This window comes from Equus asinus, chromosome 7 (genome assembly GCF_041296235.1).
Source record: "Equus asinus isolate D_3611 breed Donkey chromosome 7, EquAss-T2T_v2, whole genome shotgun sequence".
NCBI classification, from domain to species: Eukaryota; Metazoa; Chordata; class Mammalia; order Perissodactyla; family Equidae; genus Equus; species Equus asinus.
The window spans coordinates 39,123,671-39,144,621 of NC_091796.1; the positions used below are offsets into that span (position 1 = coordinate 39,123,671).

Here is a 20,951-nt window from a genome sequence, read left to right on the forward strand (position 1 = left end):
TTCTCTTTCCTCAGGACAGCCTTGTAGCCAAGATTTCCTTTAATCTCACATGACCGCAGAGAAAAACGCCAGCGTGCAGTAGACAGTGAATCCCCGTGGTAGAGCTGATGGGGTAATGACAATGATGAGTCTGGACATCTGCATATGCATCTGTCTCTAACAATATTGTGTGACAAGCTCTCCTAAAATGCATCTTCTTCAAATGATGCAGAGACGCCCCCACCCTCGCCTCCAAACATCTTCATGACTGATGTCAGCTCTAGAAAAGGACATAAAAACAGCTAGAAAAACCCACTAATGTCTGACTTGGCAGCAGAGGAACAAAAGCAGAGAGGGGTAGGCGTGGCTTAATTTTTTGGTTTCAACCACAAAATCCTATATGGAGCAGTTATGCCTATTTGAGTTAAGGATATAAAATAATTGTGCCAATCATTAAAGGCATTTAACTAAAGAGACCATTTTGAGTAATAAATTTTTAATTTCTTTACTATATTTCCTTGAAAAAATATTTATAATTAAAGCACACAAAACTTTAAGTACAATACACAAATTTTCCAAAAACCTAAACAGATGAGTTAAGGATCATGGAAAACATAAATTTAGTGTATTCTGCAATGGTTGGAGAAGTTACTCTAGTACAATGGTTTCCAGCTTTAGCGTGCATCTGAATCACCTGGAGGCCTTGTTACAAGATTGCTGGGCTCTCCATCTCTAGAGTTTCTTAGAAATTTGCCTTCACAAAGAGTCCCACGGTTGTGATGATGGGCCTGTCTGAAGACCAGAGGTTGAGAACTATTGCTCTAGTACACCAAGAACTTCAGGGTTAACTACAATGTCAATCAACTTGATCTGTGTTTTGGGAGAATTTCCCTAGACTGTTGTTTTTTGTGATGACCTCCTTGTCAACTGTTATTCCTCAGAATATTGGTTTCAAGCAGAAAATTCTTAGCCCTATCTCTTGTACTTAATCTACTGTGTAGTGATCAAACAATCTGACAAAATCAATACATTTTTATTTATTTATTTGATGAAGATTAGCCCTGAGCTAACATCTGTTGCCAATTCTCCTCTTTTGGCTGAGGAAGACTGGCCCTGAGCTAATATCCGTGCCCATCTTCCTCCACTTTATATCTGGGATGCCTACCACAGCATGGCTTGCCAAGTGGTGCCATGTCCACACCCAGGATCCAAACCTGCGAACCCGGGGCTGCTGAAGTGGAACGTGCGCACTTAACCACTGTGCCACCGGGCTGGCCCCAATACATTTATTTTTAATGTATAATTTACCTCAAAAGAAAATAACACAAATGCTTGCCTGTAGGTGCTCCTCAGAATTTAACCATGGATTTTGTGTTCACTATTTTCTTCCTAGCTTAGCAAGATCTTCTTACACACTTTCTGGTTTAAAACTGCATTTCAGATGGATCACGTTCCTGGAAATAAAGAACACTTAGAGAGAATACAGTAAGGGCTGGGATGGTGTAGTTCCAGAATCCTGCCAGAAAAGACAGCCTATAAGAATGGGGGAAGTTCCAACCTTGCTACAGCCTGCAGCAATGGTTTCCCAGGAGAGGAGAAGGCACTGATTTGAAGGAGTAAGAGTAGTCGCACGTGGTCCCTGAACCTTAGCACTGACGGAATGTTCTGTGATCCTATCTGCATCTTTGTCTAGGGACTCCCTCATCCCACTGACCTGCAAAGAGCTTATTATTCAGAATCAGATCAGCAGTCATCCCCTGAGATTCATCCTCTGAGAATCAATGTTGAGTAATATTTTTCAGTTTATACTTGCATAAAAAACGTGGATTGGACTTCCGTGAAGAGGGAGAAGTACTTTTTCTTATTCCTTCTACTACATACAACTAAAAATCCTATACGTTATATGTAAAATAAGCATACGAAGACTCTGAAAGTTGGAGAAAAGACAAACCAGCTAGGGGGCCTCAGGGCCCAAAACTGTCAAGGTGGTGACTTCCTTGTATTTTTTGTATTGCCTTATACATCCCAGACATGGAACCAAAGGAACTGGAAGCCAGAAATGCCAACAGGCACAGATATAAAAAAGGAGGCCAACAGAAGCATGCTTTCTCTAGCCAAAGGACCAGGAAAGGATCAACAGAGCAAAACAAAGAACGATGGGACAACAACTGCTTTATTCCAGCCATATAAGAGAAAAAACTGTGGCCTCATCACCCTCATGCCACCAAAGGCTGAGTAGGGAACCCAGACTTTCACCTTCACCAGGCTGTAACAACACACCCCAACTCACCTCCCCCCGACCAAGGTGATGTCACAGAAGGCCAACCAGGGAGCTGGGAGTTTCATTCCCACGGGGTGGTAATGAGACTCCTCACCTTCCACCCCCACTAGGTTGTCAATCAACTCTATGTGGGGAGCCTGGACTTCCACCCCCACCTGGCAGTACGAAGTCTCCTCTCCCCCCTCCACTGGGTGGTGTCATGGGAGGCCTAGTGGAGAGTCAGGACTGTCATCATGGCCCAGCAGTAATCAGGCCCACTCCCTGTCCCCATATTGTCAGTGGAGGCCATATGAGGAACAGAAAAGAGGCATTCCTACCATTCTCAGCCAGGGAGGTATCAGAGAAGACCTAGGGAGGAGCCTGAATTCACCCCCTGCCCCACAGTAAGTGGAGTTCCCTCAGGTAAACTGAATAAGGAACCTGCACTTTTACCCCCACCTGGCAATGAAGAGGTGGCACCATGCCCATTTTGCCCAATGGGATGATATTAATGGAAATTAGCTAAAAGAGAAGGTTTAAATAAAATACAGAATCTCGTAACATAATAAGAAAATGGCCAGGTTTCAACTGAACGTGGTTCATCATACAAAGAACCAGGAAAATCGGAAACTGAATGACAAAAGACAACAGATAAATGCCAATAATGAGATCACAGAAATGTTAGAATTATCTGACAGTTTTTCCTCCCCAAAGTTCCAGTACATAGTTGAATATCCTAGTTGTTAGTCCTTCTAGTTCTTCTATGTGGGATGCCACCACAGTGTGGCTTGATGAGCGGTGTGTAGGTCCAGGCCCAGGATCTGAATTGGCAAGCTGTGGGCTGCTGAAGCAGAGCATGCGAACTTAAGCACTATGGCACTAGGGAAGGCCCTCTGACAAAGTTTTTAAAGCAGCCATAATAAAAACTACTTCAAAAAAAGAGGAGGATTGGTGGCAGATGTTAGCTCAGGGCTAATCTTTTTCAACAAAAATCAAAATAAAAAATATTTCAATGAGCAATTACGAACAGGCTTGAAATAAATGAAAAAGTAGAAAGTGTCAGCTAAGAAATAGAACATATAAGAAAGAACTAAATGGAAATTTTAGAACCGAAAAAACAAACAAATCAATTACCAAATATAACATTTAGTGGGTGGGCTCAACAACAGAATGGAAGTGACAGAGGAAAGAATCTGTGAGCTGGATGATAGAACAATTGGAATTACCTAGTCTGAACAACAGAAGAAACAGACTGAAAACAACAGCAACAACAACAGAACCTCTGAAACCCGTGTGTGAAAGGGCTCCCAAAGATATTCAGGTTGGTCTTAATCCCTGGAAGTTATAAATGTTACCTCACGGCAAAAGGAATTTTGTAGATGTGATTAAATTAAAGATCCTGAGATAGCGAGAATATCACAGATCCCGGTGGGCCCTAAACATAATCACAGTCTCCTTAAAAAAAGGGAAACACAGGGAGATTTGACTACAGAAAGGGAAGTAGGAGATGTGATTACAAAAGCAAGAGATTGAAGTGATGTGAACACCGGATTGTGAGTCAAGGAACACTGGTGGCCTCCAGAAGCTTGAAAAGACAAGGAAACGTATTGTCCCCTGGAGGCTGCAGAAGGAACCAATCCTGCCAATACCTTAACTTTGGCCCAGTTAAACTGATTTCTGACTTCTGGCCTCCAAAACTGTAAGAGGATAAATGTGTTATAAAACACCAAGTTTGTGATAATTTGTTACAGCAGCCATAGGAAACTAATATACTGTGGTACTATAACAGAAGACCCAACATTCATGTCTTGGAAACCTGGAAGGAGAGGAGAAAATGGACAGAGTAGAAAAAGTGCTTCAAGAAATAATAGCTGAAAATTTCCCAAATTTGAAAAAAGACATAAATCTTCAGATCCAAGAAGCTGAGTAAACTTGAATGCCAACAGAATAAACCCAAAGAAATCCAGGACAAGACACAGCACAGTCAAATTTATGAAAACTAAAGACCAAAAAAAAAAAATCTTGAAAAGAGGAAGAGAGAAATGACACTTTACCTACAGGAGAAAATTAATTAGACTGACAGAAGATGTCTCATCAGAAACCATGGAGGCCATAAGGAAGTGGCACAGCATTTTCAAGTGCAAAAAGAAAAGGGCTGTCAACCTAGAATCCTATATCCAGTTAAACTATCCTTCAGGAATGAAGAAGAAATCAAGACATTCTCAGATGAAGGAAAACAAAGATGTTTTGTCACCAGGAGACCTGTCTGCTCTAAAAGAATGCTTAGAGGAAGCTCTCAAACAAAAGGGAAACAAAAAGAGAAGGAATGTTGCAACATCAAGAAAGAAGAAAACATTGTAAGCAAAAATATGGATAAATACAATGGACTTTCTTGCTTCTCTTGAGCTTTCTGAATTATATTTGACAGTTGAAGGAAAAATTCTAACACTGTCTGATATGCTTCTAAATGTATGTAAATGAAATATTTAAGACAATTATACCATAAATGGAGAGGGGTAAAGGGATATAGAGGAAGGTAAGCTTTCTATACTTTACTAGAATTGATAAAATGACAACAGCAGTAGACAGTGATAAATTATACATATATGATATAATACTTAGAGCAACCACTAAAAGCTCTGAACAAATCTATACTTAAAAACACTATAGACAAAAACATGGAATTCTATAAATGCTCAAGTAACTGACAGGAAGGCAGGGAAAGAAAACAACCCAGAGAAACTAAAAAATACAAAAATGGAGAGAAAAATAAATAAATAAAGTGGCAGATCTAAGCCCTAACATATCAAAAATTACAGTAAATGTAAATGGTCTAGTACACCAATTAAAAGACAGAGATTGGGGGCCAGCCCAGTGGCATACTGGTTAAGTTCACATGCTCTGCTTTGGCAGCCTGGGGTTCATGGGTTTGGATCCCAGGCACAGACCTAGCACCACCTGTCAAGCCATGCTGTGGCAGTGTCCCACATACAAAATAGAGGAAGACTGGCGCAGATGTTAGCTCAGGGATAATCTTTCTAAAGCAAAAGGAGGAAGATTGGCAACACATATTAGCTCAGGGCCGATCTTCCTCACCAAAACAAAACAAACAAAAAAGACAGAGACTGGCAGACTGGATTAAAATATATGACCCAACTATACTTCATGTACAAGAAATTCAAATAAATTTAATGACATAGGCAGGTTGAAAGTAAAAGGACGGAAAAAGAAATAGCATGAAAACATCAATCAAAGAAAAAAGGAGTATCTATATAAATATCAGATACAGTATACTTTGAGCAAATAAATATATCTGGTAAGGATATAGAGAGGAATATTATGCAATGATAAAATAATAAATACACCAGGAAGACATAGCAATCCTAAATATGTATATACCAAACAACAGAGCTGCAAAATATGTAAAGTCAAACTGACAGAAGTGAAAAGAGAAAGAGACAAATCCACAATTATAATTGGAGACTTCACATACTCTTTCAACAATCAATAGCACAACGACAAAAAATTAGAAAACATACAAGAACTCATCAGCAACATCAACCAACAGGATCTAATGAGCATTTATAGAACACTTTACCTCAAAACAACTGAATACAGGGGCTAGCCCCATGGCTGAGTGGTTAAGTTCGCATGCTCTGCTTCAGTGGCCCAGGGTTCTGCTGGTTCGGATCCTGGGCACAGACATGGCTCATTAGGCCACGCTGAGGTGGCATCCCACATGCCACAACTAGAAGGACCCACAACTAAAATATACAACTGTGTACCGGGGGGCTTTTTGGAGAAAAAAAGCAAAAAAAAAGAGAAGATTGGCAACAGTTGTTAGCTCAGGTGCCAATCTTAAAAAAAAAAACAAAAAAACTGAATACATAATCTTTTCAAGTGCTCATGGAACATATACCAAGACAGACAACACTACAGGGTAATAAAGTAAACCTCAACAAATTTAAAAGAATTTAAATCATACAGTGTGTTCTCTGACCAAAAGAGAATCAAACTAGAAATCAATAACAGAAAGATAAGAGGAAAATATCCAAACACTTGGAAACCAACCACTACATTTGTAAATAACCCATGGGTCAAAGAGGAAATTTCAAAAGAAATTTGGAAAAGTACTCGAACTGAATTAAAGTGGAAATACAACATAGCATACGTATGGGACACAGCTATGGTAGTACTGAGAGAAAAATTTATAGCACTAAACACATATATTAGAACAGAGGAAAAAGCTAATACCAGTAATCTAAGCTCTCACTCAAGAATATAGAAAAAGATGAGCAAAATAAACCCAAAGTAAGTAGAATGGAGGAAATAATTATAAGAGCAGAAATTATGAAATGAAAAACAGAAAAATAATGGAGAAAATCAATGACACAAACAATGTGGCTTTTTAAAGATCAATAAAACTGACAAACCTCTAGCAAAACTGACAGAAGAGAGAAGACATAAATTAACAACATCAAGAATGAAGCAAGGGATATCACTCGAGACCCTGCAGACATTAAAAGAGCAAAAATAAATATTATGAGCAACTCTACACAAATTTGGCATCTTAGATAAAACAAACCAATTCCTCAATAAACTTAAATTACCACAACTCAAACAATATGAAAGAGATCATCTGAATAGCCAATAAGTATTATTATGGACTGAATTATGTGACCCCAAATTCATATGTTGAAGCCCTAACTCCTAGTACTGAATGTGACCATATTTAGAGACAGGGCCTTTAAAATGATGAGTAAGTTAAAATGTGACAGTCAGGATGGGTCCTAATCCAATCTGACTGGTATCTTTACAAGGAGAGGGAATTTGGACAAACAGAGAGATGCAAATGGTGCACACACAGAGGAAAAACCACATGAGGACACAGTGAGAGGAGTCATCTGCAAGCCAAGGGGAGAGACTTCAGAAGAAATCAAACCTGCTGACACCTTGATCTTGGACTTCCAGCCTTCAGAACTGTAAGAAAATATATTTCTGGTGTTTAAGTCCCCCAGTTTGTGGTATTTTTTTATGGCAGCCCTAGCAAACTAATAAAAGTATTAAAGAAATTGACCTCATAACTAAAAAAATATGTACTAAAAAAGAAATCTCCCAATCCAGGTGGTTTCACTGGAGAATTCTACCAAGCATGTAAAGAAGAATTAATACCAATTCTACACTATCTCTTTCAGAAAACAGAAGAGGAGGGAACATGTCCCAGTTCATTTTAGGAAGCTAGTATTACTCTGATACCAATAACAAAGACAGTACCAGGAAAGAAAATTACAGACCACTATCTTTCACGAATATAGATGTAAAAATCTTTTATAAAATATTGGCAAATAGATTATGCAGAGAATTATACACAATGACTGAATGGGATTTATCGCAGGGATGCAAAGCTGGTTCAAAGATCAATCAGTGTACTCTGCCATGTTAACAGGTTAAAGAAGGAAAATTAAATGATCCTATCACTTAGGGAAAAAAGTATTTGACAAAAATTAATATCTAATCATGATAAAAACACTAGAAAAAAATTGGAATAGAGGTGAAATTCTTCAATTTGATAAAGAACATGTGTAAGAAAATTTACAGCTGATATTATACTTAATGGTGACAGACCGAATGCTTTCCCCAGGAGATCAGCAACAAGGTAAAGATGTCTGCTCTCACCACTCTTATTCAACGTAGTACTGGAAGTTCTTGCCAGTGCAATATGGCAAGAAAAGAAAACAAAAGGCATACAGATTGGAAAGAAGGAAATAAAACTGCCCTTATTTTCAGATGACATAACAGTTTACATAGACAATTCTAAGAAATTACAAAAACCTTTTAGAACTAGTAAGTTCAGCAAAGTCCCTGGATATAAGATAAACACACAAAAATGAATGAATTTCTATATACTTGCAATGAATATTCTAATAGGTATGTAGTGACATCTCATTGTCCTTTTAATTTGCATTTCCTTAATGGCTAATGACGTTGAACGTCTTTTCATGTGCTTACCTGCCATTTGTGTATCTCCCTGGGTGAAATGTCTCTTCATGTCTTTCACCCATTTTCTAATTAATTGGCTTCTTTTTTAACTAAGTTTTAAGACATTATTATTAGAGGTCCATGAGATCTCTCTGTATTATTTCTTACAATGGCATGTGAATCTCCAATTTTCTCAAAATAGAAGGTTTAATTTAAAAAATATGGATTGGACATATTCTAATTTTTCAGGTTATGTTTGGCAATGTAAAATAAACATAGAATATGATTTTTATGTTTATCTCCATTACTTTTTACAATAATACATGATAGCACATATGATACTTTTGTCTATGTTTGTGCAGGCAAGAAAATAAAGATACACACATAGCTGTTTTGCTTTCTGTATCATGTTGATCACATCAAATCTGTTCAGAAAACAAGGCTTGGGTGCTCTTAGCACTGGTCTTGGCTTCTGCTTACTGTCAAATAGGCCATCTCATGCCTTCACGCAAAATAAACCATAGCCTTATCATCATTCCTTGTCTAAATACGACCCCCACTGAAAAAGAGGGGTATCATCAATTTCACAAGGTTAGCCCCTAATTTCTTTGCTGGCGGTGTCATGCAGGAATTACCTTCCTAGGTTGAAGTTCTAAAACCCAGCAGTTGGCGATTCTACTCTTACATTAAATCATGTCATTTTTACGTGCTAAAACTATTGAGGGGAACTGGCTAATTTTCTGTAGTGATCATTAGGTCTGTCACTAATATTGCAGTTTTCTTCCATTTGGGCAGGTGTTTGTATTGCACTTCTCTTTCATCTTCAAGGTAGGAATGGCCATATGACTTGCTTTGGCCAATAAAATATGAGTGGAAGTGGCAAGCGCTGCTTCCTGGTAGAAGCCTTTAAGAACTTGTGGGTGATTCGTCATGTTCCCAAGTGCCTGATGAAGGATAAGGATGTTTTGGATGACAGGGCCTTTATCAGCCTGGGTTCCTGAGTGAGGAAGATGTAAAAAAGAGTCTTTTATTGACCAACGTGGGCACATAGTATTGGCAAGAAATAAACCTGTGTTCTTTTCAGTCGCTGAGAACTTAGAGTAGTTTGTTATGACTTCATAACCTAAACTATTTTAACCGAGTAATATATTTTATATTTTTACATTAAATACATAAAACTATTTGCAGTAGGACTCTGCATTATGGTATCAAATTGTAAACTCCAGTTAATGAATTATTCACTGGTGTACTTGATGGCATCTTCCACTCTGATAACGCATATACACACACATACAAAGTCAATCAAGTCTTGCCTCTCTTTCCTTGTCGTATAAATTAGAGCAATAGTTTACTAGTTACTCCATGATGTCAAGCTTTATATGAAGCTGAGCACACAGAGAAATGATCTGTCACATTCTTGATAGGGATACACGAGTCATAGAAAATGTATGCACTGCCTTACGCATGTCTAACAGCTTCAAAGAAGAGAGTTACACATTTGTCTATGTGCACTAGGTATGAATTGTGATCCATGGTTAATATCAACATTAATCATATCAATTGTATATTACCCATCATTTGCAGGGAGGAAAAACATTGACTAACATTTTCTGACTCTGTGCAGAGATCTTTACACGCCTTAGCGCACTTAACCAATTTGTACTTCACTTTGCTAACAACACGTGCCACGTGTTTTAAATTAACATTATTTAGATAATATTTTAAATTACAAAGTTTTTTAAATCATAATAATCACTATGAGTCAGGCTAAAAGATCTCAATGTAAAAATTAACAAGGTCTTTTTAATTTTACCAAGAGAATTCAACAGGTGTTTCTATGTTATACTTTATATCCTCTTCGCAGGGTATACTCTGGACAAAGACATTGGTGGCAGGTGAAACAAGTGACAAAAATTTTAAGTTTATTAATGGCCATAGAACTTACAGCTGTTAAAGATATTTCCCTAATTATTTGAAATGCTAAAGTACATATTCTTGATATTAAAAATTTCAAGAGTTTCAAACAGTGCTCAAATAACTATTTTTGAATTTAAAAAAATATATAATACATAATGAGAAATTTCTCATAATCTAGCAGTCACCAGTCTTTGTCTAGGCATTCGTATGACTCTTATGGCTTTATATATATTTTACCTATAAAATATGGGGCAGAAAGCATTGATACAAAGAAGTTCTATTTTTTTTTCACTGATTTTTATTAAGAGAAAAGTAACCAAAAGATCAAGTTGAGAGGTGGTATTATTTTCAATAGTGAGGGGAATCGAATGCACCAGTAAAATTATGAACCAAGTGTTACACATCAAGAGTTAACAGCATGGACTTTAGACTCCGAATATTTGAGTTCAGGGCTCACCTTTGCCTGTGTAACAGTGGTCATCACTATTGTTCTCTTTGTGCTTCAGTGTCCCCTTCTATAAAATGGTGATAATGGTAATACATGCAGACCTCATAAGGTCACTGTGAGGAATATGTAAGTTAATGTATACAGAGCCCATAGAATGATGTCAAGCACACAATAAATATTCAATAAATTTAACTGTTATTATGTTTGCTTTATCTTGTGAATACCCATTTCCCCAGGATATTCAACACATAATATCACCTCCCCTACTCTGGGCCTCTTCTCTTCCCTTGGACACTTCAGAGAATCTTAAGGAGTGGGTGATGAATCAATTACATTTCTATTCTGAGACATTCTGCCACTTTAACAAGTACCACACACACACAGCTACCTTTTAAAATTTGAATGTAGTTGTCAAGGCAAAGAAAGAAAATGACTATATTTCATTAAACTTAAATAACTCTCTGCAAATAGGACAATAACCAGACATGGGCAGCACATGCTCTTTGTGTTTAAAAGGTATTGATAGGAGTTTTGTAAACCTCCCATGTCCACCGGTGAATAATGAGGGGAAATAGTAGGTCTCCTGGTGCATAGAGAAGTATAGAGACAACCAGAGTGAGACACAGGTCTCTGATTCACAAAATAATTCAGAAAATATTTATGAAAGCATTTAAGAAGACCACTTGACTTAGTAAACTCCCCCTGACATGTCATTTCCTCCACAAATACGTGACTGACTCAGCATCCTATTCTGACCTCTGTGTCTGGTCCAGAATCATTAATTACACACTCTTATAGAATTCCTTCTACCAGAGAACTTAGTTCAATTTGTAAATAAACATTTATTTGTATAATTATTTTACGAATGTCTGACCCCCAGTGTTGGCTGAGCTATCTCATCTTCCTGTTCACCCTTGACCCCTAGTTCTCCACCCAGCACCTGGAACAGAATGGCTCTCGAGAAGCAGCAACAGGACAATTCTCCCAAAACCGGAGGGATGGGACTTGAAAGAAAAAAATGTCATGTCAAATCTACCAGGTGAGGTAAAAGTAGCAAGGCAATACTTCCTCTAAAATAAGTAACAGAAGCTAGAAAATGGGAACAGTTGAGTCCGTTAAGAAAGGATATCTGCATGTATCATAGGATTTATGCCTTAATAACAATCAACATTTTATATAGACTTGAAAAATTCAATTTCAGTATCAAAAACACTTGTACCTGATGGCATGCAACTTTTCTGACCACAGCGTTGCACTCTAGCACCCCAAAATAAAGATGTAGCCATAATTCGGGGTGTAGAAGAGGTTAACCACTGAAGAGTAGGATAATTTTTTTCATATCCAAAGATCATGTTTCTACGCAGTTCAGTTGGATTCTAGTCTCTTTTCACTTACAATGTTGAATAAGTGTGAATTTGAAATAGTTATACTGAATTCAGTTAAACTGAAAGACAAGATTAAGGAATCTACGAATGTCAAAATAATTTTGAAACTCATGTGAAGCAGCAATTAAATTTACTTGAAAAAATAACAGATGAAGACTTAAGAGAGACATCTGTCCAAGAAAATGAGTATTATGAGAGCTCCATGATAAGCTCAAATGAAGAGCAAGTCTCTAAATATGCGCAGCCGTAGTTCATCCCACTGAGACCTTTCCTCACATCATCGTTCATTTAAGACAAGTGGAGATTTTTAAACTATTTTGACTTAGAACTGATGAGAAAATTCGATTTTAGTCTTCACTGCTACACAACTTTATAAAGTGCACACGATTGGCTAAAAGGCATGATATACACGAACATCCTCAAAATATAGTCTGCTTTTAATCACTGATAGTTGAAAGAGAAGTGCATAGTTCTTTTAAAACTGCCTAACCTCTTGTCAGAGTGATTGGATTAAAGATGATTAAATTTGCTCAAAAATTCTGAAAGATGGTGTTCTGAAGAAAACCATCGCCACGCTTTGAGCAAAGAATAGACTAATACCTTAGGAAGCTTACTGCAAACAAATATTTAGATTCAGTCATCTGCTTCATAATAATTTATTTTGCTGATAAATCTTAACTGCTGAAAACCTTAACTTTGCTGATAAATACAATTTTAATCTTTAACTGTTCCGGGAAACAGTTAATTGTGGCAAAAAGAAACGACTCAAAGGATATGTGCCATAATTATAGTATTAAAAATTAGGAAAAGAGTTAATTGCCCCACATTGTTGGTTAAGAGCACACCAAAAGCCCAACTGGGCTCTAACATTTAATAACTGTACCACCTTGGGTAAGTTATTTGACCTCTCTGTCTGGATTTCCTCATTTGTAAAAGGTTGTTAATAGTATTACCTACCTCTCATGGTGGCATAAGAATTAAGCGCGTGAATAAAGAGAAAGCGCATAGAACTATGCCTGGAACATGTGGAGAGCTGAGGTTTTTCCCTAAAGTTTCCACCTTTTGGAACAAGCAAAATAAGTGGGGTTTTTTTTGTAAAAGAAATGAATAACTCTGTATACTTCAACAACATAGGTTGTTATGTTCAAAAGGAACCACAAACACACATAAATATCAGCTGATCCTAACAGATAACAGGAAAACTTGAACATAAACATCAACTCAAAACATCATTTTTTAGAGCAAGAATGAACCTAATGGTGGTAAACTTCACTGCAAGTGTCTATCCCATATTTTCCCCCCAAGTTCTACACTTATCTTCTTAAAGTCATACCCCAAGCCTGCCAAAGAGGAAAGTTTTACTACCAAGTCCCAGGCAGGGTACCACGGAGCCCCGGCACCGCTGCCGCCACCCCTTATTTCTCCTTGGCTTTGGTCTTTGGAGAGACACCTCTCCACCTCCCACTCCGGGTACCAGAACGAACCTCCCGTCCGCCCTGTGTCCAGCGGAAAACTCCAAAGTGGGCAACAGGCGACAAAAGCCTAAGACACTCACCTCCGTACCCACCCGCCCCCGCCGCCCCACTGCCAAGTGCCCACTCCCACTCAGCCAGCCGCCCGGGCACCGCAGTGCCTTGCAACACGCGCAGACGCCGCTGGCTGGAGAGGAACCCATCGCGGATTTCCTGGGCAGTACCCCCCAGGCTGCTCCCCAACCTGAGTGTCCTCCCCAGTGGATATGGCCACGCCACCTCCCACCAGCTCGGCGCGAGAGGACGACCAAGAGGGCAGCAATGACAACAAAAACAACTCAACCCGCGACGCAAGGGAGCCGGCTGCCATCGCCAGCCCGAGAGCAGCGCAGCGGCGGCCGCGGGAGCTGTGGCGCGGCCGGGCCGCGGCGGGCGGCCGAGATTTACCTGCGCGGCTCCGCGCCCCCGGGCCGGCCATCCTGCAGCAGCCGCTACCGCCTCTCGGCGGGCCCGAGGCGCCGCCCGCCGCCCGGGGAGGCGCCGCGCCGCAGTCCTGGCTGCGGCGCCCGGCACATGCTTCGCGCTAGCCGCGGCCAGCGCCCGCGCACAGGTGGGAACCCCGCGAGTGGGCGCTGGGGCGATTCCCTGCCCCAGCCGGCGCTCGCCGCCCGCTTCCACTCTTGACTTTGCCGGGTGCGCGGCGCCTGCCCTTGCTCCGGCAGCAGAGCCTCCGGTGCCCGCGCCCCGGCGCCGTGGGCGGCTGCGGTCCCTGAGCATCTGGGGCTGCGCGTCATGTGCATCTCCCGCCTCGCGGCTGGCTCCGCGGCACCGGGCGGCCGGGGGCAGCGCGCAGCAGCCCGGCCCGGCGCCCACTCCTCGCCCGGCACGCGGACCCCCTCCACCCCCGCGCCCTCCCCCACTCCGGAGCTGTCAAGGAAGAAAACGCCTTGCACACACCTTGGAATGGACGGGAGCCTCAGTCACCGACTCGCCAAACTCTTAGAAGGTGTCCATTGGTCTGTAGGGAGGTTTGGGCATGGAGTAGGAGCCGCTTTCTTATTATTTAATAATGTTGGAAGTGCCGGGTCCGCTGCCAGAGTTGTGGGTCATGTGGGCACAGCAGAGGCTGGCTGCTGCCAGTACCAGGGTTTCCTGAGGATCCTGAAACTATGATCTCATCCTCCTCATCCGCCTCCCCCGCCCCTCTCTCCGCGGGCGCGCACGCACAGCACACACACACATACACACACACGCACACACACGCACACACACACCCTGCATGCACTATCCTCCTTCTTGGACTGAAATATTCCTCCAGGGAAATACAGTGTTCACACTCTTCATTGAAGAAAAAAAATCCTTCCGGATAGAGATTTTTCTCTTTCAAAGCTTGATTTATGTGCTTTGTTTATTTCCTACAGTTTGCCCTCACACGTGCATGGGATCCGAACAGAGCCTCAGAATTAAAATGAAAAATAATCATCCTTTTATGTTGACCCAGATTTTGGTTAGAACCCAAGGACTCAAACAGTACAATTTCAATTTAAAACAGAGGCAATAATGTACCAGGCTTGAATATGGAATAGTAATAATATCTGAGATGTATGCAGTGGTTTCTTTTCCAAGCTGCGAACATTTCCTAAACATTACCTCATTTATTTGCAGAGCATCTTTGCAGAGGAGGTGGATGAGAAGGCAAATAGTATTGTCACTTCAGAGACAAGAAGCATAGGTCAGATAACATGACTTACCCAAGTACGCCTAAGTCAATATCTCACTATAAATATTAATTGCACAGCTACTCACAGGTTGCTTATTCACTATGATCAATTCCCGGAACCTTAGGTTACTGAAAATAACATATTCTTGATTGTTTTTAAGTTACCTACTATCTAAGATTGCAAATTAATTATTTTTCTATATACATATGTTTTCATATAGTTTTTCTTGTGTATTTGTATATATCTCCAGTTTCATGGTTTCATATAATTTTCTTTCTTTGCTTTGTTGCGAGTGTGCGTATGTGTTATATATCTGTGTATCTACATGTGCATTCCTATTCATTTGCATTGTTTAAACTCTCTGGATGGTAATATCAGCAATTACAGTTAATGTTTTTGGGGTAGTCACCAATTTCATAATGACTTGTATATTTCACTCAAACCCTTTTTAAGTGGCTGATGTATATGAAGAGCTGTGCTATGTTTTGAAGGATAGAGAGAAATTTAATACATGGAACTTATCCTCCATTAGTTTATGTCTAGTTGTTGAGACAGGAAATATATACTAAATGATCTAGAGATGAAACTTTATTGTTTTTGGTGTTATGAATTACCATGAAGTACAAGAGACACTCCCTTTCTTTTTACCTGCTTAACTTCTGTTCCATGTTGAAATTATTTCATTTGCCTGTGTGCCCCATATTTCAATGTATCTTTGACCTCCACAGTGTTTCAATGGCCAAGGTAATATATTAACTTTGCCCTTCACCTATGCATGCACCATACTCACATAAACACTAAATGGGGATTTTTTTAATATTGTAAAAGTTCTCACAAAGAGCAGGTAGCTTTTGTTCAGTTGTATATAAGAAAATTCAGCAGCTAACCTGCCTCCTAAGAAGCCAAAGAGAAGAGAAATGGTAGGTGAGAGCGACTACATCAAGGAGAAGCAGAAGAGTAAGCAGTGAAAAGAGGAGGGGAAGGGAAGAATACAAGGAAATCAAGAAATTACAAGAAGAGGGAGAGAAGAGGAGAAAAAAACAAAAGGAGAAGAAAAAGAGGATCAACTTTCAAGTGAACGCTGAAATTTTCTAAATTTTGCTGCATGGAAAACAAATTTAGAAAACCATAAACTTTCTTGTTATCAAATATTATTTTTTCTTAATTTACTTTTTTTTTTGCTTGAGGAAGATTTGCCCTGAGCTAACATCTGTGCCAATCTTCCTCTATTTTTTTTTTAATGTGGGTTGCTGCTACAGCATGGCCACTGATGAGTGGTGTAGGTCTGCACCTGAGAAGCAAAGCTGGGCCGCCAAAGCACACCACACTGAACTTAACCACTAGGCCACCAGGCCAGCCCACAAACATTATTTTTTGACAAGCTTTCAAGAATTTAATGGCAGAGACACCACGCCTTAGTCCTCTAGAAGTTACCCTGAATGGTCTCAATTTTGAAAATTGAGTGGATTTTTTTAAATGGATTTTTTCAAAAGTAGATTCAAGTATAGGACCCACTAGAAGAAATAGATTGACCTATCAATATAATGTGATAATAAAAATGGCAATGGGATCAAATAGTCATTATATATATAATGAATATATATATAATGTGTATATATATATGTATATATATAATGTATATATATAAATGTTATATATATATTTTTTTAAGAAGAAATTAACACTGAAATTCAGGGAGATAGATAGAAAACTAAAGGCACAGGTATATTAAAGTGAATAGTAAAGAGTTATGCTTGCAATATTTAAAGCAAAGTCATAGGAATAATAATAGTTTATATTTTGAAACCGGGTTTTTCAAAGTGCTTTTCGTACAGTCTTTCTTGAACATAATAATAATTAGAGGTTGGCACCTTTGTGGGCTTAATTTTAAAAGAATACAATAATTCTCGCTAGACTTTTACACAGTGAATGCAGAAGCACTGAAGTTTTTCACTCACTGTTTTGGAAATACCATTTATATTTTCTGATCAGTCAACCCTAAAGATGTTGCTCTGTATACCTTCCTCCAGTCCTTCTCATAAACAATACAACCAGATGGATTCCCGGGCATAGATCACAACAGTGATTTTTCTATCCAGAATTTTACACAGGCTATTGGAGTTAAACTGGAAGCTTTAGCCTGTAGCAGTCACTAATGGCTTTGCCGTATCCCCGGGAGATTTCTGCTCAAGGGGTAGAGGTCCGCATTGAACAGCAATATATCAAGAGCGCTTTCCTTTTGATCTGCATACTCATGGAAGATTTTTGTCTGTTTCAATTTTTTCTTTCTTTCTTTCTTTCTTTGAAGTATAGTTGACGCAGGATATTATGTTAGTTTCAGGTGTAACATAGTGATTCAACATTTACATATATTACAGAATGATCACCACCATAAGTCTAGTAACCATCTATTACCTTACAAAGTTATTAGAGATATATTTGGGTTTGATAATTATAACATTTCAGAAATGCATTGCAACTTCAGTGGCTCAACAATCACTAGCAGTTTGTGTCAGAAAATTTTCATTTAGGGAAAAATATGTTTAATGCGGCTATGCACATACATTTGTGGTTCATACTAATTTAGGCTATTTTTACCAAGGAAAATAAATTACTGACATTTATATTGCTCTTATAATTTCTTGATTTTTACAGTAGATTATAGTTAAAATGAGAATGGGCATAGGTAAAATCGGAATGTTCATATGTTATAGTGAAACTATATGTGTGTGTATGTGTTTTACAAACATAGTAATACAGAGAGTGTACACGTGTTATGGGTCAAATCTGAATGATTACTATTATGTATTAGCTGGTAATAGTTTTGTTGCATGAGGAAGTAATAATTTTGGAGTATTTCAAAGACTTGAATGACAAGAGTATAAAAGAAGATAGATTCAAAAGAGTTGAACAAGTAGAGACATTATTGTTTTATTAATTAGAAACTCTTCTACCCACTGGGTATAGACTACTGTTTCAAGGAAGGATGACACGGGGGCTTGAAGGACACAGAATGTACATAAATTCTGCTCCCCTGAGAAACTAATTAGCTTTCAAGAATGAAAAGTACATTAGTTGTCCAACACAGGTCAAGAAGATGGATCAACTGAGCTGTGACTTGGGGAATCTATAGTTATAATTTTTTGCTGTGAGAGCTACCAATTTTGTGTATGTGTGTGAGGAAGATTAGCTCTGAGCTAACATCTGTGCCAATCTTCCTCTCTTTTTTGTATGTAGGATGCCACCACAGCATGGCTTCATGAGTGTGGCGTGTGGGTCCATGCCAGGGATCTGAACCTGTGAACCCTGGCCGCTGAAGCAGAATGTGTGAACTTAACAACTATGCCACTGGGCCGGCCCGGAGAGCTACCAAATTTTGAGGTCAGAGTGGACCCCAGGTAGAATTATCAAGTAGGCAAATTTTGTTCCTGTCCATTTTTTTTAATGTTACCCTCTTCCTGTAGAAGCCCTCCCTTCTCTCTGGCTCTCAAAGGCAATCAGAACCCCTTGCTGTCCTCTAACTTTTCAAGACATCCCCATTTTGGAACTCATCAGCCTCAGACAGAACATCACTTCTGACCTCCACTGAAATGTGTACATTGTGTCCTAAGCATTCATAAAACTTGAGGGGATAAGTATGTGCTTGTATTAACAAACACCAAGAGTGTTCATTCAGTCTCTTTATGCATCACTTCAAGATGCATATTTATATAGTTAAAGTTAGTATCCATTTGTCTGAGAAATTCTGCTTTGACGCATGGTCCTGTCAGCTGTTAGGGAAATTGCAAGTCAAGGAGAGCAGAAGTATTCTTCCTTTCATCCCACCTATGCTCGCTGTCTTCTCAGCTAGACTGAAGCCTCCTGCACACAGGGCAGTGCCTCATAACTCAGCCGCTTCTGGCAGTACCTATTCTGGTGCTCAGCCACAGTGTCTCTTTGGTTGATCTTCCTGTCTGCCTAACATCCTCAGGAGAAATGCTGTTTGCATTCTCCGTGTTCACCTCGGACTGCAGGAGAGAACGTAACCTAAGAATGGTATTAAGTGGTCAAGTGTATTTTGTTTCCTAGTGTTAGAATGAACAACTCTGTTGCCATTTTAAATAGCTGTGATTTCACCTTGTAATGGCAGTTCGTTAAATACATCTTACGGTGGTTCACATCTCTCAATGGCATCACACCAGTGGGCCCTTTACTCCTGGGAGAATTTATTTTCTCAATGGACCATAAACAAAACATAAATGTTTTAGATGAAACTTAAGTGTACTGTCACAGTGGAGATAGCAAAAAAAAAAGCCAGCTGGAGAGGACAGCTTTTCAGGAGGTGCTTATAATCTACTTACTTTGCTGCTAGAACTGTTTTTAACCCTATTTTTAATTGCTTTGGGACTGAATGTTTTAGTTTTGCCCAAGAATACAGAATATCTTGATCTATGTAACCAAGAATAATATTGAATAAATCAAAAACAGCAATAAATCAATTTGATCAATGTGGAATGACCAATCCAAATAACGAAGGACAAAAATACTGCTATTTATTGAAGATGAATTATCTGAATAGTTCTATGCACGTTATCTTAGGGAAATGTCAAATTTTTCCTTGATGATTTCTAAATAAAACAATGTTTTTAATAGTACCAAAGAAAGCTGTTACAAAGTGAAAAGCTTAGTCAAAACAATTTTATTTATGTGAAATCAGTTTGCCTACCAATTATTTCCCGCTGAAATGATTCTTTACATATCATATAGACACAGCCCAAATCTCTTGTAGACCGTCAGGAGCCATGTTAACAAGCACACATTTTAATTTAAAAGTTAATCCCTACAGTAAATACCATATAATTTACTTGATGCCGCGGAGCCTTGTAATTTATGAAAAACTAAATGGAAGGGGGGGATGAAACTAACCTAACCAAACTGTACTTTTTAAAAGCGTACAACAAATATGTGGGTTGATCTATACTTAAAATTTAATATTGGAAATAATGATATTTTACCTTTTAGGGGATACGTTTTGAGATAGTTTAAAGTGTATTCCTATGAGGTGATAATATATTTACTAATATGCAAATTTATTTGTTAATTAAGATGCTTATCTTTTATTTGTGCCACAAATATCGTGTTTGATTTCCGTGTTCTTTCCTCCTTTTGGTCCCTGACCTGCATCACCAGATCAGCTTGAAGATTCTACACGGTTTCAAGGATTTTTTTCATTTACATGTTGCTCTTACTTTCCCCTTTTTTCATGTCAGTCAGCTAGACTGAAAGGAACAGGAGTAGCAGGCATTTTACAATGTTTTTGCATAACCAAAGCCTTACTTTGTACCCACTTCCTAATCTGTGGCCAGCACTGTCTCTGCTGCCTGCTAGACGTATGTGACAATTTCCTGATTTTGAAATTTTCATTTTTTTTATTTGCACATACCTCAGAAAGCATTTTAAGATTCTCAAGGACAGGGGCCATGATGAAAACATCCTTTTCTTTTTTTTCCTCCCTGGGGAATCAAGCATGTTTATTTCATATAGGAGGTGCTTGGAGAACACTTGTAGGTATAAGATGAAGATGATGGTGAGAAAAAATTAAAATTTTTACTTCTGGCACTATGCAGCATGTGGAAATAATTCTTTTAAGATTGTAAATACCTTTGACAGAGCATGTTTTTGTACGTTTTATATGAACAAGCTGAACTGGATACCTGTGCTGCTTGCTTTTGCTATTGGGGTACATACAACGTTTACTTTGTGTGTTTAAAACAAACAAGCCAAAAGAAATTTTGGCTGACAGAATTATGT

The 20,951-nt window shown here is 38.9% G+C and overlaps 1 protein-coding gene across 7 annotated transcripts in view; it reads right to left on the minus strand.

Annotated features, from left to right (window-relative positions):
* Window positions 1–14,651, minus strand: part of DTNA (dystrobrevin alpha) — a 357,744-nt gene extending 343,093 nt beyond the window's left edge. For 4 of the 7 annotated variants that reach the window (XM_070513231.1, XM_070513228.1, XM_070513217.1 and 1 more), the window contains exon 1: window positions 14,398–14,630. The gene's annotated coding sequence lies outside the window, so the exon portion shown is untranslated. Of the gene's footprint in view, window positions 1–13,887; window positions 14,253–14,397 lie in introns of those variants that run through there. The other 3 variants (XM_070513230.1, XM_070513210.1, XM_070513233.1) reach the window with 3 other exon arrangements.
* Between the last annotated feature and the right edge of the window lie 6,300 nt (window positions 14,652–20,951).